Source organism: Triticum urartu, chromosome 4A, assembly GCF_056163025.1.
Source record: "Triticum urartu cultivar PI428250 chromosome 4A, HENAU_Tu73, whole genome shotgun sequence".
Classification (NCBI taxonomy): domain Eukaryota; kingdom Viridiplantae; phylum Streptophyta; class Magnoliopsida; order Poales; family Poaceae; genus Triticum; species Triticum urartu.
In genome coordinates this window covers 501430830-501440680 of record NC_141876.1, presented here as the reverse complement: position 1 = coordinate 501440680, position 9851 = coordinate 501430830, and positions in this window count along the sequence as shown.

Sequence of the window (9851 nt, the reverse complement as noted above, 5' to 3'; positions counted from 1 at the left end):
TATGAACAAAGGGGGGGGGTACAACAAACATTGTTGTTCTACGTATGTTGCCTATTGACGTGCGGCTTGAAGGTCCTGGTCACATGTTCGATCCTCGTCCTTTATTTTCTAATTTGTATATGGGTCCAAATTTGTTTCATGACAGGTGGGCCCCTCGGTGTGTAGTTTGTGGCACTTTAATTTGTGGTTCTAAATTTGTTCCATTCCAAGTGGACTATCGATGTGTAGTTTTGTAGCTTATTTGTAATAATCAGAGTTTTTTGCAATAATACCATGGTGTGACGTTGAAGGCGAGAAAGGACGTGCGAGAGAGAGATGACCGAGCCAGGGGGACATCAATTGGGGGGGTGCGGGGGGTTGCAACGGTGTTTGGAGTAGTTGTGGGCCGAATGCTATGAAAATATAATCTACCACTGGAATAAATGCCTACACAAATTAATCCAAGGTGGGAGTCCCCCTTGCAATGTAAATAGCTCTGGCTTTGCGAGGGATGGAGAGGTAGCTTCAATGTGTGGAAGATACGGCGTGAGAAAGAGAGGTCAATTGAGAGACATATAGATAGAGAGACAAAGTCAGTGTGGTCCGACATTCATTGAAAAGATATATATGCTCTGGAGAGATAATGTCTGATTGAGCTTTTGGGAAGGGTGAGGGCTGTAAGATAGAGCTTGAGAGATGATCCAATCATATACATGTAGATATATTTTGTGCGTGGGAGGAAGCAAGGTCAATCAATTACATATATAAAGGGAGAGAGATTGAGCGAGTGTGGGTCGTCGTGCGATCGAAAGAGTGATACGGGTTGGAGAGAGTGACCTAGATAGAAAATGTGCGTGAGAGAGTATACAATATGAATATGTCAAATTGGGCTCAAACATGGAGATATATCGTTTATGTCCGAGAAAGAGCGAGATCAATCGAGACATACAAAGAGAGACAGAGAGAGGGAGGGAGAGAGAGAGATTGAGCGAGCGTTGATAACCCACAAGTATAAGGGATCAATTGTAGCCTCTCTTGATAAGTAAGAGTGTCGCACCCAACGAGGAGCTAAAGGTAGAACAAATATTCCCTCAAGTTCTATCGACCACTGATACAACTCTAGGCACGCTTAACGTTCGCTTTACCTAGAACAAGTATGAAACTAAAAGTAGTTTGTAGGTGTTGTTGGATAGGTTTCCAAGATAATAAAGAGCATGTAAATAAAAAGTAGGGGCTGTTTAGATGAAGACACAACTAAGTTGGTTTTCGTAGAGAGCTTGTTGTCACACAAGAAAGTTATTTGTCCCTAGGCAATCGATAACTAGACCGGTAATCATTGTCGCCATTTTATTTGAGGGAGAGGCATAAGCTAACACACTTTCTCTCTTGGATCATATTTACTTATGATTGGAACTCTAGCAAGCATCCACAACTACTAAAGTCAATAAGGTAAAACCCAACCATAGCATTAAAGTATCAAGTCCTCTTTATTCCCTTACACAAACAACCTACTTACTCGGGTCTGTGCTTCTGTCACTCATGCCACCCACCATAAGAAAATCATGAACATATTGCAAACCCTATAGCGGGGATCCCTCATGCTTTCTCGACATGGAGAGCACCATAGGACAGCACCAATAATAAAACATGCAACTCAAACCAATCACGATCATCAATTAACCCATAGGACAAAACGGATCTACTCAAACATCATAGGATAACCATACATCATTGGGAAATAATATATAGCGTTGAGCACCATGTTTAAGTAGAGATTACTGCAGGTAAAAGAGGGGTTACACCACTTCATAGAGGGGGGAAAGAGTTGGTGATGACGGCAGTGAAGTTGTTGGTGTAGATCGTTGTCGCGATGATGGCCCTGGTGGCGTTCCGGCGCCACCGGGAGAGACGGGGAGAGAGCCCCCCTTATTCTTCTTCTCCCTTGACCTTCTCCCTAGATGGGAGAAGGGTTTCCCCTCTAGTCCTTGGTCTCCATGGCATGGGAGGGGCGAGAGCCCCTCCGAGATTGGATATGTCTCTCTGTCTCTCTCTGTTTCCGCGTTCCCAGATTCTGCCCTTTCACCATTTCTAATATTCCCGGAGATCCGTAACTCCGATTGGATTGAAATTTGAACACGATTTTTATCCAGATATTAGCTTTCTTGCGGCAAAATAAGGGCAACAACCGCCTTACGGGGTGTCCACGAGGGTCAGGGGTGTGCCTGCCCCCTGGGGGCGCCCCCATGCCTCTTGGCCCCCTCGGGCATCGTCTCGCGTTGATTCCACTTCCCAAAATTCAGATATATTCCAAAAAAATCTCCATTAGTTTTTATCCCGTTTGGACTCCGTTTGATATGGATTTTCTGCGAAACAAAAAACATGCAACAAACAGGAACTCGCATTGGGCACTGGGCACTGGATCAATATGTTAGTCCCAAAAATAGTATAAAAAGTTACCAAAAGTATATGAAAGTTGTATAATATTGGCATGGAACAATAAAAAATTATAGATACGACGGAGACGTATCAACATCCCCAAGCTTAATTCCTGCTCATGCTCGAGTAGGTAAATGATAAAAAAGATAATTTTTGATGTGGAATGCTACCTACCATAATCTTAATCATGTAATCTAATCATGGCATGCATATTAAGACACGAGTGATTCAAAGCAATAGTCTATCATTTCACATTAAGATAATAATACTTCAAGCATACTAATACAACAATCATGTCTTTTCAAAATAACATGACCAAAGAAAGTTATCCCTACAAAATCATATAGTCTGGCTATACTCCATCTTCACCACACAAAATATTAAAATCATGCACAACCCCGATGACAAGCCAAGCAATTGTTTCATACTTTTGACGTTCTCAAACCCTTTCAACTTTCACGGAATACATGAGTGTGAGCTATGGACATAGCACTATAGGTGGAATATAATATGATGGTGGAGGTTGTGTGGAGAAGACAAAAAGGGAGAAAGTCTCACATCGACGCGGCTAATCAACGGGATATGGAGATGCCCATCAATTGATGTCAATGCGAGGAGTAGGGATTGCCATGCAACGGATGCACTAGAGCTATAAGTGTATGAAAGCTCAAGCTGGAAACTAAGTGGGTGTGCATCCAACTTGCTTGCTCATGAAGACCTCGGGCATTTGAGGAAGCCCATCATCGGAATATACAAGCCAAGTTCTATAATGAAAATTCCCACTAGTATATGAAAGTGATAACTCAAGAGACTCTCTATATGAAGAACATGGTGCTACTCTGAAGCACAAGTGTGGCAAAAGTATAGTAACATTGCCTTTTCTCTATTTTTCTTAGTTTTTTTGTTTTGGTGGGCTTCTTTGGCCTCTTTTTTTATTTGGGCTTCTTTGGCCTCTTTTATTTTTATTTTTTAAGTTCGGAGTCTCATCCCGACTTGTGGGGGAATCATAGTCTCCATCATCCTTTTCTCACTGGGGCAATGCTCTAATAATGATGATCATCACACTTTTATTTACTTACAACTCAATATTACAACTCGATGTCTAGAACAAAGACTCTATATGAATGCCTCCGGCGGTGTACCTGGATGTGCAATGATCTAGCATAGCAAAGATAGCAAAGATATCAAAAAACGAACAAGCCATGAAAACATCATGCTAGCTATCTTACGATCATGCAAAGCAATATGCCAATGAAGGCTCAAGTCTTGTATATGATGATGATGTTGATGGAAGTTACATGGCAATATATCTCGGAATGGCTATGGAAATGCCATGATAGGTAGGTATGGTGGCTGTTTTGAGGAAGATATAAGGAGGATTATGTGTGATACATCGTATCGTATCATGGAGTTTGGATGCACCGGCGAAGTTTGCACCAACTCTCGAGGTGAGAAAGGGCAATGCACGGTACCGAAGAGGCTAGCAATGATGGAAGGGTGAGAGTGCGTATAATCCATGGACTCAAACATTAGTCATAAAGAACTCACATACTTATTGCAAAAGTGTATTAGCTATCAAAACAAAGTACTACACGCATGCTCCTAGGGGGATAGATTGGTAGGAAAAGACCATCGTTCGTCCGCGACCACCACTCATAAGGAAGACAATTAATAAATAAATCATGCTCCGACTTCATCACATAACGGTTCACCATACGTGCATGCTACGGGAATCACAAACTTCAACACAAGTATTTCTACAATCCACAACTACCCACTAGCATGACTCTAATATCAACATCTTTATATCGCAAAACTATTGCAAGGAATCAAACATATCATATTTAGTGATATACAAGTTTTATGTAGGATTTTATGACCAACCATGTGAATGACCAATTCCTGTCATCTCTCTAAATAGATATAAGTGAAGCAAGAGAGTTTAATCCTTTCTACAAAAGATATGCCACGCTCTAACAAATATAAGTGAAGCAAAAGAGCATTATACAAATGGTGTTTTTCTAGGTGAAGAGAAAAAGGAAATCCAAACTTCAAAAGATATAAGTGAAGCACATGAAGCATTCTATAAAGCCATACTCAAAAGATATAAGTGAAGTGCAATGAGCATTAATTCTATAAATCAACCATGGACTATCTCATACGAGCATGGTGCATAAAATAAAAATGAAAACTAAATGCAAAAGACGCTCCAAGATTTGCACATACCACATGAACGAAACAAACTGAAAACATACCGATACTTGTTGAAGAAAGATGGGATGCATTCCGGGGCATCCCCAAGCTTAGACGCTTGAGTCTCCTTGAATATTTACTTGGGGTGCATTGGGCATCCCCAAGATTGAGCTCTTTCCTCTCCTCCTTCTCCTCACATCGAGACCTCCTCGATCTTCGAACACTTCATCCACACAAAACTCAACAGAAAGCTCGGTAAGATCCGTTAGTATAGTAAAGCAAATCACTACTCTAAGTACTATTGCAAACCAATTCATATTTTGTTTTTGCATTATAGCTACTGTAATATAACTTTTCCATGGCTTAATCCACTGACATAAATTGATAGTTTCATCAAAACAAGCAAACTATGCATCAAAAATAGAATCTGTCTGAAACAGGACAGTCTGTAGTAATCTGAACATTCACCATACCTCTGGTACTCCAGAAATTCTGCCAAAATTAGGAAAAATAAAAAATTTGTGTAGAAAGACAGTGCAAAATGTTTCAGAACCGTTTGACATTTCAGTAAAAAATGTAAAATCACACACTACAGCCGAAGTTTCTGTTCTGCACCGCACAAACCGACAAGCAATGTAAACATCCTAAAGGCAAATCTTGGCACATTATTATTATTTTTAAACTTTATAAAAGCACATAACAGAAATAAATGACTCTCTAAAACTTCCGGGTTGTTTCCCTGGCAGCGCTTTCTTTAAAGCCATTAAGCTAGGCATACAGTGCTCAAGTAATGGATCCACCCGGATCCCAAGGTATATCAAAGCCAATTTTAATTAACAATGATTTGTGATTTAGTAGTGAGCACCAAGTAACATATATCATGTAATGACGAAGTCTAACTCTTTTCCTATGCATCGGGATGTCATAAAATAACAATTCATGCACACATAGTAAAGGCCAATGCATAGTATAAACAATTTCTTGCAATTTTATCATATTGGAAACATGGAGAGGTGGAGATGTAGTTCCTCTCTCATAATAATTGCAAGTAGGAGCAGAAAGCACATGCATATTATATTCATCCAAATTATCATGTGTAGTAGTAAAACACAACCCATCAATATAATCCTTAATAAGCGCAAACTTCTCCGATATAGTGTAGTCGGGAGAATTCAAAAATATAATAGGACTATCATGCGTGGGTGCAATAGCAACAATTTCATGTTTAACGTAAGGAACTATAGCAAGTTCATCTCCATAAGCATAATTCATATTGGTATCTTGGCCACAAGCATAGCAAGCATCATCAAAAAGGTATATTTCAAAAGAATCAATGGGATCATAACAATCATCATAGCATTCATCCTTCGGTCAGCACGAAGAGAAATTAAACAATGTATGAGTTGAAGAGTTGCTCTCATTAGAAGGTGGGAACGGGTGATCAATCCGCTCTTCCTCCTTTTGTTCTTCGCTCTCCTCCTCATCTTTTTTATCCAATGAGCTCACAATGTCATTAATTTCTTCTTCCATAGACTCCTGCAAAATATTAGTCTCTTCTTGGACAGCGGAGGAGTCTTCAATATATGGTTTAATATAAGGATTAGAAGCATAATTATCATAGCAATATGTAAGTGTGGCCAAATTTTCATATTTGTAGAGAGTAGTATCACACTCTTCAATAAAAGAAGCAATTTCGCAAGTACCCCTAAAAGCAACAAATTCTTCAATTTGTTGAACATCATAGTAATTATAAACACCCTTAGTATACAAAGGTACGATTCCATTATCACTCAACCCACATTGGTAAGGAAGGTGTTTCTTAGGGTCTTTAGACCAACAAGTACAATCATATATTTTACATAAATTCCAAGCATAGCACTGCAAACGATGAATTTGATCTAGTAAAAATTTTGCTTTTTCAGATAAGCGGTGTCGCACATAACAAGCATGCTCATCTAAAGATTTTCCCTCAACTAAGCTAGTTGGGGTTTCAGCACGAGCACATAGGGATCGAAGATGATCCAAGTAAAAAGCTTCAGGAGTATGATAGATTTTGAGTGGTTCTTCAACCATTGGTTCAGTAGGTACTACTAATTTTTTGGTATTTTGAGTTTCCTACCCATAACTAAAGATAGAAAACAAGAGCACAAAATACAAACTACTTAGTGATAAAGCAAACAAGCACACACGAGAATATTCACCCCACGCTATAACTCCCTGGCAACGGCGCCAGAAAAAGGTCTTGATAACCCACAAGTATAGGGGATCAATTGTAGCCTCTTTCGATAAGTAAGAGTGTCGAACCCAACGAGGAGCTAAAGGTAGAACAAATATTCCGTCAAGTTCTATCGACCACCGAGACAACTCTATGCGCGCTTAGCGTTCGCTTTACCTAGAACAAGTATGAAACTAAAAGTACTTTGTAGGTGTTGTTGGATAGGTTTGCAAGATAATAAAGAGCACGTAAATAAAAAGTAGGGGATGTTTAGATGAAGTCACAACTAAGTTTGTTTTAGCAGAGAGCTTGTTGTCACACAAGAAAGTTATTTGTCCCTAGGCAATTGATAACTAGACCGGTAATCATTATCGCAATTTTATTTGAGGGAGAGGCATAAGCTAACACACTTTCTCTTCTTGGATCATATGCACTTATGATTGGAACTCTAGCAAGCATCTGCAACTACTAAAGAACATTAAGGTAAAAGCCAACCATAGCATTAAAGTATCAAGTCTTGTTTATTCCCATACGCAAACAACCTACTTACTCGGGTCTGTGCTTCTATCGCTCATGCCACCCACCATAAGCAAATCATGAATATATTGCAAACCCTACAGCGGGGATCCCTCACGCTTGCGTGACACGGAGAGCACCATAGGATAGCACCAATAATAAAACATGCAACTCAAACCAATCACGATCATCAAGTAACCCATAGGACAAAACAGATCTACTCAAACATCATAGGACAACCATACATCATTGGGAAATAATATATAGCGTTGAGCACCATGTTTAAGTAGAGATTACAGTGGGTAAAAGAGGGGTTACACCACTGCATAGAGGGGGGAAAGAGTTGGTGATGACGGCGGTGAAGTTGTTGGTGTAGATCGTTGTCACGATGATGGCCCTGGCGGCATTCAGGCGCCACCAGGAGAGATGGGGAGAGAGCCCCACTTCTTCTTACTCTCCAGTGAACTTCTCCCTAGATGGGAGAAGGGTTTCCCCTCTGGTCCTTGGTCTCCATGGCATGGGAGGGGAGAGAGCCCCTCCGAGATTGGATATGTCTCTTTATCTCTCTCTGTTTCTGCGTTCCCAGATTCTGCCCTTTCACCGTTTCTTATATTCCCGGAGATCCGTAACTCCGATTGGATTGAAATTTGAACATGATTTTTATCCGGATATTAGCTTTCTTGCGGCGAAAGAAGAGCAACAACCGTCTTACGGGGTGTCCATGAGGGTCAGGGGCATGCCCCCTGCCTCGTGGCCCCCTCGGACATCGTCTCGCGTTGATTCCACTTCCCAAAATTCACATGTATTCCAAAAAAATCTCTGTCAGTTTTTATCCCGTTTGATATGGATTTTCTGCGAAACAAAAAACATGCAACAAACAGGAACTGGCACTGGGCACTGGATCAATATGTTAGTCCCAAAAATAGTATAAAAAGTTGCCAAAAGTATATGAAAGTTATATAATATTAGCATGGAACAATAAAAAATTATAGATACGACGGAGACGTATCAAGCGTGGCCCGCCATGATGTCGAAAGAGTGGGGGCGGCTTGGATGGACTAACCTAGATAGACAATCTACATGAGAGAGTATAAAGTGTGTCGATCGAGGCCCGAACAGGGAGATGTATCATTTGTGTGTGAAATAAAATGAGGTTAATTGAGACTCGGATAAAGAGAGCAAGATTGAGCGAGTGTGGGCCGCCGTGCGGAAGAAAGAGTGAGACGGTCTCGAGGGTGTGACCTTGATATACAACGTGCATGCGTGCGCACGAGAGGTTGGGGGCTAGATAGCCAATGCATGTATCTAGCGAGAGAGGGTGGGAGGGAGAGAGAGAGAGAGCTTGGTATGGGGTGCAATGGCGGGTGTGTGAGGTAAACACATTTGGTAACAAAGTGGAAAAAGGGGGTTGTATAGTTGAGAGAGTTAGAGATCGAAACATGGAGATAAAGAATTAACATGTGTCGGAAACTGATAGCTTCCTAAGGTGGTTAGCAGAGGAAGATTGACCGATACAGGAAGTATGTAGCGTGTGTGCCGAGGGGGGGGGCTAAAAACAACATTTGATTGTAGATAGTACTAGACTTAATATCGATGTTTCAATTTGGTGTACATTGTAAGATTTGAACTGAGGACCATGCATATGGGTAATTATTTCGAATTCGTGCCATACTAGGTTTGGAAAAGTTGACATTGACTCGATTGTTGTGCTATTTTTGTAGGTCATATGTTTGAATCCATCCAAAAAATTTCTCACTACCATGGTGTTCATCATATACATATGAATTTGTATTAAAAAAGTAGCATGGATATAGTGAAATGCGAAATCCACGTTAGAATTGGAGATCTCTATGTGACACACACTCTAATTCAAATAGCTAATTATGTGACACACACTCTAATCCACGTTAGCGTGGATACCGTTTCATTTTTTTTCAAATAACTCCTCATTAATTAATTTATAGTATCTCGTTTCGAATCACTAATTATTTGCAAGGAAAAATGGGCATGGTAATACATACAGATTCATTTGCAAATGAAAGAATATTCGTTTGCATTCTCAAATCTCCTCTCAAATGTAGGTGCACCAGGCAGACCAGGGTCGTGTCGTGGTGGTCGCGTGTGTCATATGGATGCTTAGAACCCAGCCACCCACCCACCCCTCCCTCCCTCCCACACCCCCCCAAAGGACGACGACAAAATAAGTTCGCGCTTCCACGTTTCAGATTGAAATATCTGGCAGCCCAATTCCAGCCCTGCAAAATCTCCCTTCTCCACCATCCCCTTCAGTGCCCAGATTGCTCAAACCCCCAATTCGCCACCAACCCAAGCAAAGTTCGAATCGCCTCTCGTCTCATCTCTTTCCCCACCTCTGTGTCGGACGATGACGACGACGACAACAGTCGCGCTTCACCACCGCACCGGAGCTACCTCATCTATGCCCTCGTCTACCGCACCGGGTGGTCCACCGACAACGTCGGTCGCCGCATCCGACATGCCTCACAGACACCGA